Here is a 22,088-nt window from a genome sequence, read left to right on the forward strand (position 1 = left end):
GAGAGAAGAGACAATGATGTGGGGGAGGGGGGATGCCCATGCACAGTCCCCTGGGGACACTGGCAAGGTTGACTGCTCAGTGACCGTTCAGATGACCGAGTCACCCGGCGCGTGGAGCCTGGCACCCACAGAGCAGGGTGGGGCAGCAGGCCCTGCCAGGGGCACAGGCCTGAGAAGAGGGTACTGCCAGCCAGGCTGGATGGGACAGAGAGTGAAGGGCCCCTTTCCCAAAGGCCATGCAGAGGTCGGGGGTCAGTGTCAGCAACCCCATCAGTGTCAGCTCCCCAAGGCCTAGCCAGAGTTGGGGTTCCAAGAGCACCCAGGAGCCAGGATCTCACAGGGGGTGTCCCTCACCCCTAACTTCGGGACAGTGACAAATCTGGAGTGCTTCTGCCCGTGATCCAACTACTGAACCCAAATGAAAGCACTGACGAATCGCATTTGGTGTCACTTATAGGGAGAAGGAGGGAAAAAGAAAAACAAAATCGCATTTAGGCTGGCTGGCCGTGGGGAGGGCAGAGGGGCCAGCACCTCTGCCACTGTTTGGGCCCATTGCACTGACCACCACCCCCAGCAAAACCAAGGCCTGGCACTGCCCCGCGAAATCAGCCCTGGCGTCAGCCGGAGTGAGGCAGCTCCTCCAGGCAGATCACTAACTCTGCTGTGATGGTTCCAGTAGGGAACCCAGATCAGGCCACAGCAGCTCAGCGCCTGCAGAAGGCCCCGGCCTCTGGGTGTTAAGCTCTCTCTTCCGCAGCCCCTCAGCCCCTGGTGGGCAGTGTATGATTCCCAGGGTGGATAAAAGACAGGAGGAAGAGGCTGAGCTGTGGCAAGTTTGAACAGCCAGCCTGGGGGGGCCAAGGTTGGGAGGGTTCCCATTGCCGCCCTATAGGCCCCGGAGCAAGGCTTCCATGAGCCCCCTGCAGCCAGCTGGGCAGGCACAGGAGTGTGCCAGGACCTCCACTCCTCCCCGGGTGGGGGCGAGAGGGACCCTCATGGGCCTATAATTAGACCCATGCCTTCCCAGCCAATTCCTCATCAAACAAACTCACATGCAGAGCGGACTGGGCATGGCTGCCACCTCGGGAGCGCTTCTGGGAAAGCTTCCCAAGGCTCTGCAGAGCTCCGGGAACAGGCCCCTACCTGTCCGGGAACTGCGCCCGCGCTCAATCAACAAATCAAAGCTTGGCACTGGAAGGCAGAACTGGGAACAGAGTCCCAGCCGAGGGCCACAAGGCCCTCAGGAAGCCTCTTCCCCAAAGACTGGCTGCGGGAAGCTGGGAGCCTCCGGGGTCATCAGCCCCCAGGTCTTCCCAAAGCCAGGTGGTATCAATGACCGACGCTAAGGTGAGGGCTGCAGAGAGGGGCCAGCGGGGAGGAGCTGCCCCCCAGCTCACCCCGCCCATTGACCCTACTCTCAAGCATTGAAATAAAGCCCTCTTCCCACACCCTCAGCCAGGGAGAGAGAGCGGAAGCCCTAAACATCCGGGGTGTATGGGAAAGGCTTACATGTACTGAGGAGCCAGATAACGGAAGCTGCTGACGGTGCTGACACGCATCTTAAAGGGGCCTTGAGACCTTTGACACCAGCAGGGAAGCCGAACACTGCCCCAGGCCTGGGGGGCAGGGACGGGGACTCCTAAAGACAGGGTGGCCCCTCCCATGGAAGTGCCTCACACGGTCTGATAAGAGCAGCTCCGACCAGCTGTGGCACAACAGGAAGTCGGGAGGATACGGTGGCCCCGGAGGCCGGGCAGGGCTGGGAGTGGTCAACCCAGAGACGCTCGTTGCCCAAGTGGGTCCAGGGCTTCTGGGCTGAAAGTCCTTGTGGAGCCTGTCCTTCAAGCCCAGGACAGCGGACCGGGGTTCAGAGGACGGACCCCAGGCCCAGACAAGGCTTTATTTTCATTTTATTTATTTTTTTTTTGAGGCAGAGTCTTGCTCTTGCACCCAGGCTGGATGCAATGGCACAACCTCAGCTCACTGCAACCTCCGCCTCCCGGATTCAAACAATTCTCCTGCCTCAGCCTCCCGAGTAGCTGGGATTACAGGCACGTGCCACCACGCCCAGCTAATTTTATTGTATTTATAGTAGAGACAGGGTTTCACCATGTTGGCCAAGATGGTCTCAAACTCCTGACCTTGTGATCCTCCCGCCTTGGCCTCCCAAAGTGTTGGGATTATAGGCACAATCCACCACACCCAGTGGACAAGGCCATTTTTGACATGGAATGCTGGTCTGACCACAGTGCTTGATGGCTCTGCCTGCAACTATGCCGCCGCCTTCCATGAAGACAGGGCTCTCAGGGCAGAAGTCACATCTTCTCGTCCCAGAATGCCCCACGCCACCCCCTATGCGCACACAGAGGGTCCTCCCCACCTCCAGCTGAATTGGCCCCATCACCGTCACCATGACAGCCTACAGGGGCGGGGGAGGTGGGAATGTACACAAAGCGGTCAATGCAATTGTGTCTCAGGCACCCCGACACAGAAATGACCAGGGGACAGGAGGGGACAGCGGCAACTCAGGTCCCCACAGCCGGTCATTAAGAAAGCGAGCTACACCACGGGGCTTCCTTCTGCTGAGCTTCGGTCTCTTTTGGGCCACGCCTCAGCCCAAAAGAGACCCAAGAAGGAGAAGCAAGAATCCCACCTTTGCAACGAGGACTCACATGCGGGATGCTAAGCAAACACCTTCCTCCTTTTCCTGAAAAGGAGTTCCTGGGGCTGCCGCGGGACTTGGCCAAAGAGAATGATGACATTCATGGAAACACACGAGGCCCCAGTACGTTTCAAGGCCAGGCGGCAATGAATGGAGGAGGAAGCCCACAGCATCATTAGGCAATGGGGCCTGTTTCTGCTTCCTCCTCTTCTAATGGGTTTCCCCGTGCGGGATCCAAACCCAATTCCAATTCGACCCTGGTCCAGCAGGTGCTGTCCCCACAGCCCAGAACAGACCTGCCAGAAAACTACTGTTCAGCCTGCTTCCGGGAGGCACATTTTTCCCCGGGAAAAGAATTCCAAACTTATCTTAGATGAGCAGAGAGCTGTTCCCCAAACCTCTGACCAGAACACAGAAGATTTCATGTCAAAAAGCAGAGAGAGGGGCCTGGAATGAAGGGCAGCAGGCTGGAGGCTGAGGCAGTCCCCAGAGTCACTGGGATGGAGTTTCGGGCGCAGATGGCATTGCCTGCAGAGCTCCTCGCCCCTCCCTGCTTTCCAGGGACCACCCTCTGTTGGCTGCATGACTTTAGTCTCTGGGGTTCTCCCAGCATGAAAAGCCCCCCTGAAAGCAGGTCCGTTTGGGAGCTCCCTCAGCCCCTGCTCACTGACATGCCTCTGTATGGCAGACACCCTGCACGCCATTCTTGAGAAGCAGAGCACATGCATCCCAGCCAAGCCAGCAGCAGCCTCTCTCCTCGTTCCTCCCGGGAACGCCCGCACATCCCCAGCACATCCAGGAATCCTGGGCTGCAGCAGCGGCTCCCCGGATCCCAGTGCCGGCGCCGCCTGGAGCGTGGGTTACTGCATTTCCATCGTTGAAACTATCTCTAGCCTCCAGCCAATCTTGGGGAGCCCGAAGGGGTGATAACTTCAGCAGAGTGATCTTAGAGAAAGTGGTGGCCAATTCGCATTTCTTCCTGGCCCTCCTTGAAGCCAGGGAAACCCCTTGCAAAAGAGAAACAAGTTCCAAGACACTCCCGGCAGGAGGAGAACTGAGGCGCTCAGCTTAGCTGGCCAAATATTTACAAAGAGATAGCTGTGACCACACAAAGCCCTATTCTTCTATTTCGAGGCCGAAAATCTGGTCCCCGCGTGGAGACTGAGCTCCCCGCCACCCCTCTCCTGGGGACCCCCGCTCAGTCCTGCCGCCTGAGGCCTGGGCTGGGGACAGCGTGGCTCCCAGCCCCACCACCGTGGCCATCGGGGGCCCGCCTCTCGGCCGCACCACCTGAGAGCCCCCCGGCCAGTGGTACAAGGCTGGGAAGAACAAAGGAGCAGGACTCACCCCAGCAGCGGAACGTCGGGCTGCGCTGGACGCGCCGAGAGCCTTGGCCCGCCCACCGGGTCACATGGCTCAGAGCCGAGCAGAGGATCAAAGGGGCTTTGTGGCCGCGGAACAAGGAGCCTCCCAGAGCGCGGGGCAGAGGTAGGGAGGGACCTCGACTGCCTGGGAAGGGAGGCTCAGTGGGGAATTGCTCCAAGGGGGCAGGGTGAGGGGAGCAGGAGGAGGGGGCAGGCAGAGAGAGGGGCGCCCGGCAGCAGGCCCAGTGCAGCAGCAACCTGGGGACACCAGAGGGACGCCAAGGAGCCACCACTCGCTAAAGGAAAGTGACAGGGTCCGTGGGAAGAGCCAGGGGGAGCTGCCAGGAAGAAGAGAGGGAAGAGGCTCCCAAAGACCTCTGGCCGCCATTCTTACCTTTGTCCCTGCATTTGCCAAAGCCCATGCCCATAAGGAGCCCCCTCCTCCCAGCCAGGTCCTGACACTGACCTGGACGCCCTCTCTCCCTATGCCCTGCCCCATGACCCCCCTTCCCAGGTGCTCCCCCACCTACCTGCTCAGACATCCCCACACCTGGGCTCTCAGAGAGCATGGTCAGCCACTCCAGAAAGCCATTCATACCTGCAGCCAGGCTGGAACACAGCCACCTGGGTTTGTCCCATCTACCCCAGGTGCTTGCTGGCTAGGACCTCGGAAGGGAGAAGGAGCCAGAGAGGAGGGCCAGGTGATCGGGGTGCAGCTCACCCTGAGCTCTTCTTCCCAGACCTCTGGACTCAGATCCGATCTAGCTCCTGCCTCTCCAGCCTCCCCAGCCCCTGGGGGACCTGGCCAGTGAGTCAGTCTCTTCCTCTCTCCCTCTCTGCAGGCCTGGGATGAGCTGAGACCCAGAGGGGCACAAGCAAGGGGGTCCCCAGAGGAGGGAGCTGACACCATAGGGGCTGGGCCTGGGATCAGCCAGACCCAGCTCAGTGCCACGACCTCTGAACCCAAGTGAGTCACTCCCAGAAGGGGTGGGGCCACTCCCACACTAGGAGAGAGCGCCTGGGAGAGGGCTTACTGGGGGCTGGGAGGGATTTGCTCAAGTGGAAGGCAGCCCTTGGTGACACCTTCTGAGGGCCAGGGGCTGAATTCTGTAAGCTACGCCCACAGGCAGCCCCTACGGGACCTCGTGTTCACTGGGCTCCACGTCTGCTCACCTTTACCATCCCATACCCCAACATGTGGCTGGTGGTGACTGAAGCCCCCCAGGACCTGCCACGCTGGCCACACAGGCCGGCCACGTCCAGCGGCGCCCCAGCCAGCAGTCACTGGCCTCTAACCCGTTGATTCCCACTCCTCATGGCCAGCGTTACCCCTAAAGGCCTCCTGGTCTTTGGGTTTGCCATAAAGGCTTCAGACGGCCGTTCTCCCACAGCCCTCCCTACCCTCACAGTGAGTGGCCACGGAGAGCTGCTGTCACTGGTCTCCGGGCGCTAGGCCAGAGTCAGGGAGTGTCTGGGAAGGGACTGCATGCCAGGAGTCCCTGTTCCCCCGAACAGGAGGGAGGCTGGCAGTGGATCAGAGCCATGGGTTCTGAGTCAAACACTGGACTCCAAGGCCCCGGACCCGACACTCAACCTTTGTGGAATCTGACCTTCCCCATCCGTAAAATGGGTACCACCAACACCAGTCCCCAAAACTACAGCAAGACACACACTCGGCATTCAGGGAGAGTAGCCCCAAAGCCTGCTCGGCTGCCCCGCGGTCCCACCCTCCAGCAGAAACAGCACCCAGGCCACAGACGCAACCTTACATATTCCAACAGCCACAATAGAAAATGTAAGAACAGGCCGGGGGCAGTGGCTCACACCTGTAATCCCAGCACTTTGGGGGGCCAAGGCGGGTGGATCACCTGAGGTCAGGAGTTCCAAACCAGCCTGGTCAACATGGTGAAACCCTGTCTCTACTAAGAATACAAAAATTAGTCAGGCATGGTGGTGGGTGCCTGCAATCCCAGCTATTTGGGAGGCTGAAGCAGGAGAATCACTTGAACCTGGGAGGCGGAGATTGCAGTGAGCCGAGATCACGCCACTGCACTCCAGCCTGGGTGACAGGAGCAAAACTCCATCTCAAAAAAAAAAAAAATCATTAAAAAAATGTGAGAATGGGTGATATTAATTTTAATATCATTCACTTAACAGAGCCCAAAATATTATCAATTCAACATGTAATCAATGTAAAAATGACATATATTTTACATTCTTTTTCCCTTGCTGGGACTCTGAAACCCAGCATGCATTTCACAGACCCGGAGTCGCCACATTTCAAGTGTTCAAAGGCCCCATACAGCCAGCGGCTATCATGCTGGTCAGTGCAGCTCAGATAGTCTCAATCTTTTTTTTTTTTTTTTTTTTTTGAGACAGAGTCTTGCTCTGTCGCCCAGGCTGGGGCGCAATGGCGCGATCTTGGCTCACTGCAACCTCCGTCTCCCAAATTCAAGCAATTCTCCTGCCTCAGCCTCTTGAGTAGCTGGGACTACAGTGCACGCCACCATGCCTGGCTACTTTTTGCATTTTTAGTAGAGACAGGTTTTCACCATGTTGTCCAGGCTGGTCTTGAACTGCTGACCTCAAATGATCTGCCTGCCTTGGCCTCCCGAAGTGCTGGGATTACAGGTGTGAGCCACTGCGCCCGGCCTTGGATAGTCTCAATTTGATCCTAGGATAACACCAGGTCATTGGAGAGCTGTTGATTTGAACCACATGATTTGAGCGTCCCAGATCATTCTCAGCACCACGTCTACAAGCCACATGTAGAAGATGATAGGACACAGCTTGGGGAAACACACAGTAAGACGCTGGCGAGGCCACAGATCCCTCCATCAATACCCGCCCCCCTGCCGGGGACATTTCACATCAGAAAGAGCAGAGCTTCTCCTAAGAAATGAATGTGGCCCGGTGTGGTGGCTCATGCCAGTAACCCCAGTATGTTGGAAGGCCGAGGCAGGCGGATCACCTGAGGCCAGGAGTTCAAGACCAACTTAGCCAACATGGTGAGACACCATCTCTACTAAAAATACAAAAATCAGCCGGTCATGGTGGCATGTGTCTGTAGTCCCAGCTACTCGGGAGGCTGAGGCAGGAGAATCACTTGAACCCGGGAGAAGGAGGTTGCGTTGAGCCAAGATTGCACCGCCGCACTCAAGCCTGGGTAACAGAGCAAGACTTTGCCTCAAAAAAAATGAATATGCTAGAAATGAATATGCTAGGCACACGTTAAGTATCTCTCTTAGACAATTCCAAAGACATCAATTACTGTGACTGCCAACTCACCCACTTCCCTGGGCGTGCCTACCCTGCTGCCCTAGCTCACAGGTGCTCAGGCCAGGATGCACCCCTGACTCAAAGGCAGACTGCCACTGGCTCAAAAGGGAGAGTGAGGCCACTGGAATTTTCCCAGGAGTCTGAAGTCCGGAATGTTTTTGGGTGGAGGGTTCTGAAGCCAGGAGGCCATGCAGACGTGGGGGCTGAGACGCTATTTGGGCCATTTGCAAAGAGGGATGCTCAGGCAGTGACCCCAAGGAAGGGGCGAGGGGAGGAGAGGGTGGCACATCCATGCTGCTTCCACTCCTGCCCTTCCAGAGACCTACGTGTTCCATGCGCTGGCCTCCCCGAACAGATATCCTTCCAATAAGCAACATCGTGTTCATGTTTATTTATTTTAAAGTCACACAGAATTGCATTTATTAAAAAAGAATTTGGAGAGACAGAAAGCATTCTGGTGGCTGCCAAGGGCTGGGGAGGGCAGATGGGAAGTGGGTCCTTCATGGCTGCGGGGTTTGCTTTTGGGGTGATGACAAGTTCTGGTACTGGAGGTGATGGTCACACGGCACTGTGAACGCACCGGATGTTACGGCAACTTTTATGTTCTGTGCATGTTAGCACAGTAAAAATACACATTTAAAACAACGGAATCCAACGTGTCCTTTTTTCCTCTTGAGCTAGTTTGTTTTCTTGCTTCATATCTTAACATCAAAAGGGCCCTAAGATACCCCCAGGGTAGGCTTAAGAACTCTCCTTCCCCAGACTGTCACCTTATGTGGCCACAGGGACTCTGCAGATGTATCTGAAGATGGTGAGATGAAGAGATGACCCAGGTGGGCCCCAAATCACAAATGTCCTTTAAGAGGGAGGCAGGCCAGGCATGGTGGCTCACATCTGCAATCCCAACACTTCGGGAGGCCGAGGCAAGCAGATCACCTGAGATCAGGAGTTCAAGACCAGCCTGGCCAACATGGCAAAACCCTGTCTCTACTAAAGACACAAAAATTAGCCAGGTGTGGTTGCACATGCCTGCTATCACAGTTACTCGGGAGGCTGAGGCGGGAGAATCACCTGAACCTGGGAGGTGGAGGTTGCAGTGAGCTGAGATCATGTCACTGCCCTCCAGCCTGGGTGACAGAGTGAGACATCCTCTCAGGAAAAAAAAAGAGGGAGGCAGAGGGAGATTTGATTGCAGAGGAGGAGGAGGCAGTGTGAGGATGGAGGCAGAGGCTGGAGGGATGCAGCCACAAGCCGAGGAACTCCAGCAGCACCCCCAAAGCTGGAAGAGGCAGGAAGGGATTCTGCCAACACCTGGACTTTAGTCTGGTGAGACTGATCTCCAGCTTCTCACCCTGGGCACTGTAAGGGAAGAAGTCTCTGTTGCTGTAAGCCACTGAGTTTGTGATAAGCAGTTACAGCGGCAACAGGAAGCGAATGCAGCCCTCAGTCCATTCCTCCGCCCACAGTAACACAGGCGCTTCTCCTGCAGATGAAGAAACACACACTCCAGGCTGAGCTGAACTCCCTCCAGGCCACACAGCCACTGAATGGGACAGGACCCCTTCCCACCCTCTTCGGGGGTCTGTTTTGGATTTTCCAAGGCTGCTGCTCTTAAGATAGTGAGCTTCCCATATCTACAGAGACTCGACTCAAAGCTGAGAAAGTTCCCCCTTCAAGGGGCATCAGAAAGAAAGCCCCAAGGTGTCCACCTGTCTGTGGGCAATGCCCACAGTCCTTCCTCATGATCCATCCAACAGAAGGGTCACAGGGGAGGGAGCAGCACAGGCCAGCCTGTCCCACAGCAGGGTCCCACTCTGGAAGCCACAGGGGACAGTTGGGGCTCCCAACTCCAACTGAGCCAACTGGGAGAAGAGCCCAGAACAGTCTTGGAGGCTGACACCTGCCAGGAAGTGCGGCGACACCCACATGCTGCTGAAGCATGCAGCATTGCAGCAGCAGAGGGGAGGGGATGTGGCTTCTCAGCTTCCTCCGCACCCTCCGCACACACATGTACGTGAACACACACACACACACACACACACATGTGCATGCACTCATGCACCAGCCCCCAGTTCCCACATCCTGCACTCTGCTCCTGCCAAGCTCCTCGGCCACCACCAAGCCAGGTTGTGAGCACAGAGCTCAGCCTTCCTGCCCACTCTTTTCCAATCCATCCTGGGCAACACCCCAGTGGGATGCAGCAGATGCTTCCCATCAAATGCCAAGAACAATATCCTCCCCTCTCCTCTGTGGGCTGGTGGCCAGGCTTCTGCGTGGGGGTTCAGGGGGACGGGCTGGGGGGCAGGAGGGTGGTTCTGATAGCTGGTATGCATTTGCAGCGATGACGCCCCAAGGCAGCCCACATGCCTGCCCACAGACCGACCTCGAGAAGGGGCTGGGAGCACCCACAGCCCCTGCCATCCTGGGGTGGGCAGGCTGGGGGAACTCCAAGCAGCCCGAGTCAGGGGACTATCCCCAGGCAGGCATGGCGGGACACGGGCCTCTGCACAGTTTCTCTGCCAGGCAGTGCAGCTGCTGGGCTGTTTTGGCACATTTGGGTGATGTGTTCCTCTTCCTTCTGGTTTCTTCTCACTTGGCCTGGGAGAACGTTCAGGATGCCCCCATCTCAAAAACAAGCAAACCCCCTTCCTTTGGCTCACCTACCTCCTCAAACTGTGAACTTCCTCCCCATCTTAATAGCCCAGCCTCTTCAAAGTGGGTCTACACTGCGGCTTCCATCTTCCTACCACCCACTCACTTCTTAACCCGCGCCATCTGGCGTCCGCCCATCTCACTATTAACGGAGCTCTTGAAAAAGTCCTCATGGCCAATATCCAGCCCCACCCCATCTGACCTCGAGGGCAGCGCCTGACCCGCAGGAGCCAGTTCTTCTCCCCTCCGTATTCCCTAGCACTGGGGTCTGGATAGCTCCCAGGGGAACCCCTCGCCCCCGACTTAGTCTCCTGGGGTGACCACACCTCCGTTCCAGCTTCCCAGCTCAGCTGCCTCTCCACAGCTTGCCTCAGTTCTCCCCCTTGGAGCACTGCCCATTTTCTGAGACTCAGGCTCCCACTAGCTGCACCCACCCAAGCCCCAGCACTGTCACCAAGTCCTACTGCCGGCTTCTTCCTGGTGTCTCAAACCCTAACCCTTCCTGCCCACATCCATAAGGTCAGTTTCTGCCCTATGACCACTCCCCTGGACCAGAGGGATCGTCCCTCGCCAACACCCACCTCCCATCTCGCTCCCTCCCACCCATGCAGGGCTCTGCTGGATGACCCCTCCCACTTTATCACTCCTTTTCCCAAACAGCTTCCCAGGCTCTTCTGTTAAAGTAGAAATTCTTCCCTTGCATTCGAGGGCCCCTGCAATCTGGCCAACACACCTTCAAGGCTGAATTCCCACTCCTGTCTAAGGAGCCTACACTCTTCAGCCAGCCCCCACTGTCCCACAAACTCCACCTAAAATCCCCCTTGGTAAATGTCACCCCCTCCAGGAAGCCCTCCTGACATCCTCCATCATATGTGACCAGTACCCCCAGAGTCAGACCCTGACTTGGAGACCTTGAATCTTACTCACCTTTGCCTCTTTCGGGTCTCCTAGGCAGTGGGCCTCAATCTATGTTTGTGGATCTCTGTAGCAGGAGGCCCTATTTCCTCCTTTCTAAGAAATGCTTGCCCTACCTCCTGTCAAGGTGCAACCTCCACTACAGGAACCTTCAACAAGCCTTTCTACTTTTTTCCTTTTTTTTTTTTTTTTTGAGACGGAGTCTCACTGTGTCACCCAGGCTGGAGTGCAGTGTAGCAATCTCGGCTCACTGCAACCTCTGCCTCCTGGTTTTTAAGTGATTCTCCTACCCTAGCCTCCCGCGAAGCTAGGATTACAAGCATGCTGCCAGGTCCAGTTAATTTTTTTTTTTTTTTTTTTTTTTGTATTTTTAGTAGAGACAGGGTTTCACCATCTTGGCCAGGCTGGTCTCGAACTCCTGGCTTGAAGTGATCTGTCAACCTCAGCCTCCCAAAGTGCTGGGATTACAGGTGTGAGCCACCTCGCCTGGCCCAACATGACTTTTTATAACCTTCTTGAAAAGCTATCATTATACCAACAGTGTGTCTTATAAATTATTTGACAATAACTTAAAATGTGACATTATTAAAAGTGTGACCTTACTTTTCAATAATAGAGTTGGCTGTGGTGTGCAGCCAGCTCTATTATTCCTGCGTGATGACCACTTTGTAGATTAGCAACAGGCCCAGGCCCACGTCCAATCCAACCACCCTGTCCCTCCAGCCTCCGTTCCCCTTGAGCCAACATCGAGCGTGTCCCAGGGCCACAAACTCATGGTGGATATAAAACCAGGATCCTCAACACCCAATACAAAACAATGGGGCTCTGCACCGATTTCAGCAGCAACCAGAAACCACGTCTGCCTCCTGAACCGGGGCACCCAGCCCTGTGAGCTCTCTCTCCAGAATAATGAAGAGGTGAGGACCGCCAGTTGGGAGCTCCAGGTTGCCGACTGGTGTGATGTTCTGCAACTCCTCAAACCCTCCCATCACCAAAATACAGGCCAAAACAACTGTTGGGCAGCTGAGATGGCAGCATTTTGAGTCCAGCTATAAACAATTTGGTGTTTAGAGGAGACTGAGGCTCTGAGACTCGGGCTGGCGGGAAGGTGGTAAGGTCAAGGAGTAAGACATTTGTTTGACTTCTGGAAGTAGGTTTGGTCAGGCCAGGCGCGGTGGCTCATGCCTGTAATCCCAGCACTTTGGGAGGCCAAGACAGGTGGATCACCTGAGGTCAGGAGTTCGAGCCTAACCTGGCCAAGGTGGTGAAACCCAGTCTCTACTAAAAATACAAAAATTAGCTGGGCATGGTGTCAGGCGCCTGTAATCCCAGCTACTTGGAAGGCTGAGACAGGAGAATTGCTTGAACCCAGGAGGCCGAAGTTACAGTGAGCCGAGATCGCACCACTGCACTCCAGCCTGGGCAACAAAGAGCAAAACTGTGTCTCAAAAAAAAAAAAAAGAAATAGGTTTGGTGAAAGCAACAGTTCCCAATCCTATTGACACATTACCATCCTAGGGGGAGCATCCTAAAAATTACAGATAACCAGCCTGGTGTGGTGGCTCACGCCTGTAATCCCAGCACTTTGGGAGGCTGAGGCAGGTGGATCACCTGAGGTTGGGAGTCCGAGACCAGCTTGACTAACATGGAGAAACCACGTCTCTACTAAAAACACAAAATTAGCTGGGCATGATGGCGCATGCCTGTAATCCCAGCTACTCAGGAGGCTGAGGCAGGAGAATTGCTTGAACCCAGGAGGTGGAGGTTGCAGTGAGCTGAGATTGCGACATTGTACTCCAGCCTGGGCAAGAAGAGCAAAACTCCATCTCAAAAAAAAAAAAAGAAAATACAGATAACCAGGTGCAGTGGCTCACACCTATTGTCCAAGCTACTTGAGAGGTTGAGACAGAAGGATTGCCTGAGCCCAGGAGTTCAAGTCCCGCATGGGCAGCATAGCAAGACCCCACCTCTAAAATAATACAATAAAAATTAAAAGCACAGATGTTTGGTCCCTGCCCCAGCAATTCTAATCGGGGGGTGCAGGGGGCTGGTATCTTTAAAAAATTTCTCAGCAGACTCTACTGTGTAGCTGGTATTGAGGACTGCTGGTTAGGATTGACAGACAGATCCACACATGCCCGCACGTGAGGCAGACACACACCTAGGATGTGCCAAGATCATGGCAAGATTCTGGAGCTGAACGTGCCTAAGAGCCACAGGTGCGGGGGCAGGGATGGGGGCCAACGGCTCCTCTGCCATCTAAGGAAGCTCTGTCCACTTGAGGACTTGAGGTTAATCCTTTCCTCCCACATAATCCTCTGGCTCCTGCCACAGGACTGAAATGAGCCCAGCACAAAATCCTTAGCTCGAACAGAGAACTGGGCATGAAGACGAAAGCTCCGTCCAGTTCCTGCTGCCTGAACAGTCGCGCGAATTCAAGTGCTGGCCAATTCAACAGGCAGCACTTGGAATTTTTATGAAGGGTCTCCTGCCTGGCTGGGACTCTCACCGCCATCTGCTGTGGAAAAGAACAAGGACACAAGGACACCACGAAGCGGGACAGAATATGTCGCTGTGGCATAAAAATGATTTTTGAGGCCAGACGCAGTGGCTCACACCGGTAATCCTAACACTTTGGACGGCTGATGCAGGCAGATCACTTGAGACCAGCCTGGGTAACATGGCAGAACTCTGTCTCTACTAAAAACACAAAAGTTAGCCAGGCTTGGAGGTACAGGCCTGGAGTCTCAGCTACTTAGGAGGCTGAGGTGGGAGGATCACTTAAGCCCAGGAGGTTGAGGCTGCAGTGAGCCCTGATGGTGCCACAGCACTCCAGCCTGGGTGAATGAAACAAAAGAAACCCTGTCTCAAAAAATTAATCATGTTGAGCAGAAGGCATTCAAGCCTCCTGCACCCCTACTGCACTAAGAGAGCTCAGTTGTCAGGCTGGGCAGGGTGGCTCACGCCCGTAATCCCAGCACTTTGGAAGCCCGAGGGAGGCGAATCACAAAGTCAAGAGATTGAGGCTATCCTGGCCATGTGGTGAAACCCTGTCTCTACTAAAAATACAAAAATTAGCTGGGCGTGGCAACGCACGCCTGTAGTCCCAGCTACTCCCTGGGAGCAACTGACTCTTCCTTGGGAGATGAGTAGTTTCCACACCACACCTAAGCAGACACTGTCAAAAGACTGTCACATCTCCCATTTCAGCTCTTAATGGCCTATTTATCTTTCCAAAAAGTCACTTGTTTTGCCATAATATGCCTTTTTTTTGCCCTCCCTCAGCCTCCTGAGTAGCTGGGATTACACGCAGCCACCACCACGCCTGGCTAATTTTTGTATTTTAAGTAGAGACAGGGTTTCACCATGCTGGCCAGGCTGGTCTCCTGACCTCAGGCGATTCGCCCACCTCCGCCTCCCAAAAAGCTGATTACAGGCGTGAGCCACAGCGCCCGACCCATAATATGCGCTTTCTCCTCATTCTTTTCCCCTATTAAGATGGTATACGGGCCCAAAGCTTTTTTGTTTTTGTTTTTTGGGGTTTTTTTTGTTTTCTTTTTTTTAGACTAATCAAGTGGAGTAGGGAGAAGAGAAAGAGTGGAACAGGGTGTGTAATCTGTAACTGACTGAGCAATCGACTGAGATAACTCACTACCTTCGCACCAGCCAGGGGCCCCACCTTCTAATGGCTCCTTTGAGCCACATTTTTTAGTGAACTCCCATAGGTATGTGATTAAATCTGTCTTTTCTCTTGTTAATTTATCTTCAGTGAGTTTGATTCACGGGCCCCCAAACATTGAGCCTAACAGGGTAGAGGAAATGTATTTCCTCCCCGCTACAAAAATACTCCCCCTCTTCACCTCAGAGCCTCACCTTGCCCACCCACAGCCAGTAATGTGGACCCCGTTTCTCAAAGTCTCCCAAAGCAGGACAGCCTGCCTGCAGGATGTAACCATCACAAAAAGAGGGTCAGGTCTGGTGGAAGAAAGGAATGGGAGTGGCAAATGTTCACCTCCTGGGCTAGACAGAGGCACCAGGTGTTCACTGCCCTGGGTGGTCAACTTTTTTTTTTTTTGATACGAAATTTCACTTGTTGCCCAGGCTAGAGTGCAATGACACGATCTCGGCTCACTGTAACCTCTTCCTCCCGGGTTCAAGCGAGTCTCCTGCCTCAGCCTCCCAAGTAGCTGGGAATACAGGCGCCTGCCACCATGCCCGGTTAATTTTTGTATCTTCAGTAGAGACAGGGTTTCACCACATTGGTCAGGCTGGTCTCAAACTCCTGACCTTGTGATCCACCTACCTTGGCTTCCCAAAGTGCTGGGATTACAGGCATGAGCCATCGAGCCGGGCCAGGTAGTAAACATTTTTAAAAACTGAAAGAAAAATCTTCAGCTTCACTGGGGCATAAAAGCCATGACCTTTTCTGTGGCTGAATGGCTGGGTGGCTCGGGAGACGAGTGGTAACCACCCTGACCCTAGTGTACGTGCCTGTACGTGGAGGGCGGTGAAACCACCTGCTGTGTGGCTCCAACTTCCTGCCTCCCCGATGGGGTTTTGGGGAAGATCATATGAGCTAGCGACATAAAAGCACTTTGAAAACCACACAGAGCGTCTAAGCATCGGGGAACCAGCCGACTCCAGGCCTGTTTTCACAACCTGGCAGAAAACCCCCCAGAGAGGGCCTTGTTTTCCCCTCTGGGGCAGGGGCCTGGGTGTCAGGCCTGAGGCCTGACAGCGTTGGCGGCTGCTCAGGGTATCCAGCGTGAGACTGTGTTCTGTCCCAGACCCACGCCTAGCCCAGGAGGAAAGCAGGCCGGAGTGAGGGGTCGGAAACCCTTCATGTTTTTGGCAGAGACACGGGATGGGCGAAACTGTCACTTATGGCAAACCAAGAAGCTTGTTTGTTGGGACCAAAGCAGCCCAGCCCAGCTCTCTCTCCTCCATTCTCTCCTCCCAGAACCAGGAGCCCAGGACGTCGGAGGCTGAGAAGGTACTGGAATAGTCCCTCCATCTATTTGTTCAGAGACAGGAACCCTAAGCCACCTTCCCCTCCAGCTCACTCCACAAACCCGGGCATCTCTTTGTGCCAGACCCTCCCTGTCCAGGAGCTACAGGCCCTATTAGGGAGCCATCCAGGGTCTCACGGCCTCCACCACGCAGCTGTCCATCTCATCGGGCCAGGCCTGCAGGCGTGGAGATCAGCAGGATGGGGTTCAAATCTGGCTGCACCCTGATCAGCTGGGTGGCTCTGGGCATGTCTTAACCTCTGGGAGGCAGTGCTCTCATCTGCAAAAAGGGCAAGGGCTCATCGAGGAGACTGGCAAGTAAAGGAGATGGCACCTGTGCAGCCGGCACTGTGCGGGCGCCCAGCGGGTGATCCCGCGCCGCCTTCCTGCCTCGTCCCTGCGTCTGTGGGAGCGTGAGTGGCAGGGAGCCGAGAGGAAGCGAGCAGCTGTCTGCTTGGGACACAGGCTGCTCTGAGTTGGAAGTGAAAAAGGAATAAGCAGCAGCTGCTGACGATGAGTTTCACGTGTCTGTGCCTTAAAACCCTAAAGGTGCATCTAGAAGATCTTCTGAGCAAGTTCTCTCTTAAAGGTGCATGAAGTCCAGGCGATGTGGCTCACGCTTGGAATCCCAGCACTTTGGGAGGCCGAGGCGGGTGGATCGCCTGAAGTCGGGAGTTCGAGAGAAACCCCATGTCTACTAAAAATACAAAAATTCACCGGGCATGGTGGTGGGCGCCTATAATCCCAGGTACTTGGGAGGCTAAAGCAGAAGAATCGCTTGAACCTGGGAAGTGGAGGTTGCAGTGAGTCAAGATCGTGCCACTGCACTCCAGCCTGGGTGATGGAGTGAGGCTCCATCTCAAAAAAGAAATATAAATAAATAAAAAAATTTGTTTTTAAAAAGGTATATGAAAAAGGTAAAATGCCCTGAGTGTTGTATCACAATATGTCAGTTACAAATGGGAACTGGAGGATTTCCCACACCATCTGTTCCCTCATTCCTTCCCTCCCTGCATATGTACTAACAGTCCCCTGGGTGCGGGGAGCATCAGGGCCTGGGGTGCCTCACAGACAAAGCCCTGCCGGCTCAGATCTTAGACCCAAGGAGGAGACAGAAAAGTTAAAATAGGGTGGTAAGTGGAACAAATGGGGACCAGATGGGGCCTTTGGCAGCGCTCCGCAAGGCCCTTCTCAGTGAGTCCCCAGAGAGGCCCGGCTTCCAGGGGAAGGAGGCACCGCAGGCTGCAGAGGCCAAGGCCTGGAGGTGGGGCTCCCAGGGAAGCTGTTCAGGATGCCCGAGAGGAGGGGGGCAACTCACCAGCCTGGTGACGAAGACAGTCATAAAGTGCCATGAAGCACCATCCGGGCTGCCCACCAGCCCCCAGGACAGAAAGATGGCAGCAGTTAAGGTATGGGGATCTGCTCACCTGATCCCCACTCGGCTCAGAAAATGACTGTTTCAGAACCACAGGCAAAAACTCAACTCCTGCAAGCTGCTGGCCTAGGGCGTCGCTGGGGAAGGTGGGAACTCCCACCGACCAGGGTATCTAGGAGCCCTGGGCTGCCGGAGTCGCCTGCAGGAGGCCAGGGGGGCAGGCCGGACTAGGGGCACTTCTCCCTCTTCTCTCGGCCCCCAGCCCTCAGGCCAGAGTGTCCTCAGGTCCCTGGGGCCTTCGGGGCTGCAGATAGACAGGGAGAGGCCTGTACAGTGGCGGGTCACCTGGTTCCTGCAGGAAGTGGCCAGAGGCCCCAGGCTCAGGTAGGGTAGTTACTCTTCCAGCCATTGCCAATGCTGCCACTCACTCGGGGGCCACTCCCTCCAGCCCTCCTCCCCACCAGGGAAGAAAGCACTCTGGAGCAGGAGCTGGGATATCTGGCTGAATACACCAGCATGACTTTGCATGATCCTGGGCCAGTCACTTGCAAATCAGGCAGGCAAAACCCGTGGTCTCCTTCAGCTACAGAATTCTAAGTGTTAAAAAAAAAAAAAAAAAAAAAACACAGGAAAAGGAAGCATGCACCCAGCCCACAACCTCATCTTCATTTGTCAAAAGGGGAAACAGTATTGCTATGGTTTTTTTCCCCCAAGTAGACATGGGAGACCTTTCCTATGATTGCAGAGCTGGATAAGTCCAGAGGAGCCCAGAATCTTCTAGAGCTTGAGATCCACAGGGGAATTTCTCCCAATTCTTCCAGGACAGGAGCAACGCTGCCTAATGGCATTCGCTTCCCACCACTGCTATAGCAAATGACCACACACACTTGTGATGTCAGACAACACAAATTTGTCCCACCCCACACCATACTAGGCTACAGGGAAGGTGTCCACAGGACCATGCACCCTCCCGAGGCTGCAGGGGAGAACGTGTTTTCCTGCATTTTCTGCCCATCCACAATTCTTGGCTTGTGGTCTCCTCCCTCCTTCCAAGCCTCTCTCCCACTGCACCACTCAGACCATCCAATGTGCTTTTGAAAACTCTGGTGATGACAGCGGGCCCATGTGGATTACCCAGGATCATCTCCCTATTTTAAGACCAGCTGATTAGCAACCCGAACTGGCCCTGCCATGTCACCTCACATGGGCCCAGGTGCTGGGGATTAGGATGTACACACCTCTGGGAGTCATTATCCTGCCAACCCCAAGACCCAGGTCCTGGAGGGAGATGAAGGGTGGGACTGCCTGGCTCCACTGCTAAGGAACTGGGGTAGCGCATTATCTGTATAATGGAGTGGGGAGCCAGCCTCTTGGCTGTCATCGCAGAGTGAGGCGGTGTGCACAGCGCTTGGAGCAACGCCTGGCACGTGAGCAGCTCCGTGAGCATCTGTTTCCTCATCACCAAATCTTATAAGAACTGACCTCAGCCCAACAACTTCTCCAAACCTGTAGCTCCTTTTGGTCACAAGGCCAGGAGCACCCCCTGCAGGGCCATTCAGGCCCCCAGACCCTCTGAAAGTCCCACCCCACACGATGCTGGAAGCAGATGCAATGCAGACTGCTCACCCACACGCGGCCACTGGAGTGGCCCAGGTGACGCCGCCTTCGATGGGTGCGCAGCATGGGGCAGGGCCAGGCACCACCAACCAGACACAGTCACCAGTGCAAGCAAGGGGACCTCACTGTCACCTCTGGCCTGGGGCCAGGGAGAAGCTTCCGGAAGCCCCTGACTGTCCTACAGGGGAGGGACCCCAGGACAATAATCACAAAAGGCGTTCTGGGGCAGCAAAGAGTCCTCCCCAGAAGCTGCATCCTGCGCTCCTGACACATCGCTCTCCTAGGCCACTTCCAGGGTTCATGTGGGCTTTTGCAGCATGGAATTTGGCCGCCCCAGAAGAATGACTGGGCAGGCCAGGGCCACTGGAGATGGTGACGGCCGGACCCTCTGTGGTCTCCCTACCAGAATCATCAGGAGGCCAGAGTGGTCACCAACCCCTCACCTGGTCCCTGATGGGCGGCAGGTCTTGGGTGGCCTCCTGACCTCCTGGGGTCCTCCCATCTCACTGAGGGAGCCCAACGTACAGAGAGCCACCCCCTGGCTCCTCCGTGAGACAGTTGGTTACATAAAGGCAGCCACACACCCAGCGAGATGAATTTGCAATCTCTGAGCCCAGGTCATTCTGGCTTCCCCACAGGGAGCTCCTGGGGGCGTGGGGTGGGGGCGTAGAAGGGAGGGGTCAGTGCTCCATCCCTGGGAACCAGGCCATGAGTCCTGAACGCAGGCCAAACCGCAGAGGCCTCTCTTCTCTCCAGGCTTCTTGCTTTCCAACCACTTCTGCATGGGGCTTCTTGTTTCCCTCTCAGGGCCCCACAGGGTGGGGTGAGGAGGTGCTGAGTCACAGAATCACAGCAGCTGCCACCCGGGGGTGTCAAGGCAGGGATGCTGATGCCAACCGAATGGCCACGGGGAGGCAGAGCAGGAGGTCTGCGCCCTGGGCCTGACTGGGCTGTGTGGCCCTAGGGAACTCACTCCACCTCTCTGGGCCTCTAGTTTCCTCCTCTGTAAACTGAGAGGCCAGGGGATCTGCACGATTGTGTGAATCTGTGTCCCGCGTCTTCCACTCACCACCCCACACAATGCTTCTAAAACCCAGCCTCCCAATGCCTCCGCAGCCTCCTGCCTAAGAAACACTCAGGGCTGTTCTTTACGCTGCGCCCCACACAGAGCCACTCTGGCCCTCTCCTAGGTGTCCTCGCCAGGGCTAGGATGCTGGGCTCACCCTGCAGGACTCCCCCCCAAGGACTCTGAGTCACTCCCAGGATGGGGGCTGGCTGCCGGGAAGCGGCTTTTGCCCACCTCCACCGCAGCCCTCACCGAGAGGACAGTGCAGCAAAACAGGAGGTGTAAGTGGGAGGGGCCGGGGGCCAGGCCACTCCCTCCATCGGGGCAGGAGGGAGCAGAGGAAAGCTGGATACATGATCATTCCAGGCTGAGGTTCTGCACAGGAGGAGGGGGCCGTGGCAGAGGAAGCAGGCCCGGGTGTTCCAGCAGTGGGAGGATGGGAAGGGGCTCTTGCTGGACGCCCCCACCCCGCTGGCTCCAGCCCCACCCCTGTCCCATCTGCAGGGAGAAAGTGAGGCTCTTTGCATTGCCAAATCCCAGTAATGAATCTCACATTCACTCCATCCTCTGCTTATTGGAAACTCTCTCTCCACCTTCTGGATCCGCTCTGAACAGCTGGGCTGAAGAAGCCGGTGGAATGAAGCACGCAGGGTGTCTTGGGGGGGCCTGTGCAGAGGAGCGCGGCGTCCCGCCCACCCCTTCCTCTGAAGATAAGGCCTCCTTGTTCCTGCCCTTTCCCTGGGAAAGCTGGAGAAAGGGACGAGGAAACGGGACCCACTATTAACTCCTTGGTGCGCGTCGGCTTCCGGCAGGCATCCTCACACTCCTCAACCAGCCCTGCAGGGTGGAAACGCAGCCATCGAGCGGAACTCCACTCCCACCCAGCTGTGGAACCCAGTGTGGACAGCAAAGCACCCGCACATAAACACGCACTCGGTTCTCCCTCGGTCCTCCAGCAACATCCCCGTGCTCCAGCCCCGAGTCATGCCCTCAACGGTGTAAGATTTTTGCAGGTGGAAGAACAGAAGCCCCTAAGAGGTCTGTGCTTTAAAGGTTCCACAGAGGCGGGGCTCAGGAGCAAAGGCATCCAGATTCCGCAGAGTGGTGCTGGCTAGCGTGTGCTGCTGCGTTCACAGTCCCTGGATGAAGGTGACACGCTGGCCTCCCTCAGGTGGTTCCAAGACGGCCAGGAGGAGGTAAGATGCCAGACAAAGGCAGCCACCGATGTCAGCACTACAGATTACCAGGAACATCACCCTCGTGCCAAGGCATCCGCCTCCCCCAGCTGCTTCGTTCTGTGTCAACATCCTTTGGGAGTGACACGTGTGAGACTGATCTGTGCTGATAAATGGCCACTGGCACCTCCAGACCACCCCAAGGAGGGGCCACTCTGCTGCCAACCAAGCGTAGGGCAGGCGGCACTGGGGCACGATGACCTGGCCAGCATGGTCACTCCACTTCTCCCTGTCTGAGCACGGGCTGGCAGGTTCAGAGGAGAGGAAGAAACAGAGCCGCGTCGTGGGGCATGTTTAGTGAGTGAGCCACCTCGAGAGGCCGCAGAGCCAGGGCACAGGAGACACTGCTCAGCTCTGCCACTAACCTGCCGTGCAGAGCTGGCCAAGTCACTGCACTTCTCCGGGCCTCAGGTTTTCCAATCAGAGGGCTGGCGGAAGAGGTAAATGACAGTGGTTAGGGATGGGGGCACTTTCCGAACTCAGACCCTCCCTCTGCCATACTCTGGGGGAGGCCTGGGCAAGTTACTTGACATCCCTGGGCCGTGAGTTCCTCATCGGTGAAATGGGAATAACAACAGAATCGATTTCACAGTGTAGTTGGGAGGATTAAATGGGATACTTACTCCAGGTAAAGAGCCCTTAAGACAGCCCGGGGTCCGCAGGAGGCCCTTGTTACCGTCATCAGCATCACCACTGCTGCCATGGTTGCCGGGGCCCGGCCCAGCCCAGCACCAGCAGCCTGATGCCCAGCGGAGGGAGGGTGAATGTCTCTGCCCCCCTGCAGCCCCTCCTTTCCCCTCTTCACTCCAGCCATGGCAACAACAGCTGGAGTTCACTCTTGGTTCCAGCGACCGGCTGCCCTCCTGAATTAAGGACCGGAGGCCCCAGGCCTGCCACCCAAGGCCCAGGTGCAA

The 22,088-nt window shown here is 55.8% G+C and overlaps 1 protein-coding gene and 1 pseudogene across 5 annotated transcripts in view; both read right to left on the reverse strand.

Annotated features, from left to right (window-relative positions):
• Nucleotides 1–22,088, reverse strand: part of SEPTIN9 (septin 9) — a 216,237-nt gene that overhangs the window by 49,168 nt on the left and 144,981 nt on the right. The window contains exon 1 of one of the 5 annotated variants that reach the window (XM_021670921.2): nt 4,010–4,024. The exons of the other annotated variants lie outside the window; for them this stretch is intronic. The gene's annotated coding sequence lies outside the window, so the exon portion shown is untranslated. Of the gene's footprint in view, nt 1–4,009; nt 4,025–22,088 lie in introns of those variants that run through there. 5 annotated transcript variants of the gene reach the window in all.
• Nucleotides 7,116–10,080, reverse strand: LOC135271647 (uncharacterized; annotated as a pseudogene).

This window comes from Aotus nancymaae, unplaced genomic scaffold, assembly GCF_030222135.1.
Source record: "Aotus nancymaae isolate 86718 unplaced genomic scaffold, 86718_ANA_hifiasm-v0.15.2.pri h1tg000089l, whole genome shotgun sequence".
Classification (NCBI taxonomy): domain Eukaryota; kingdom Metazoa; phylum Chordata; class Mammalia; order Primates; family Aotidae; genus Aotus; species Aotus nancymaae.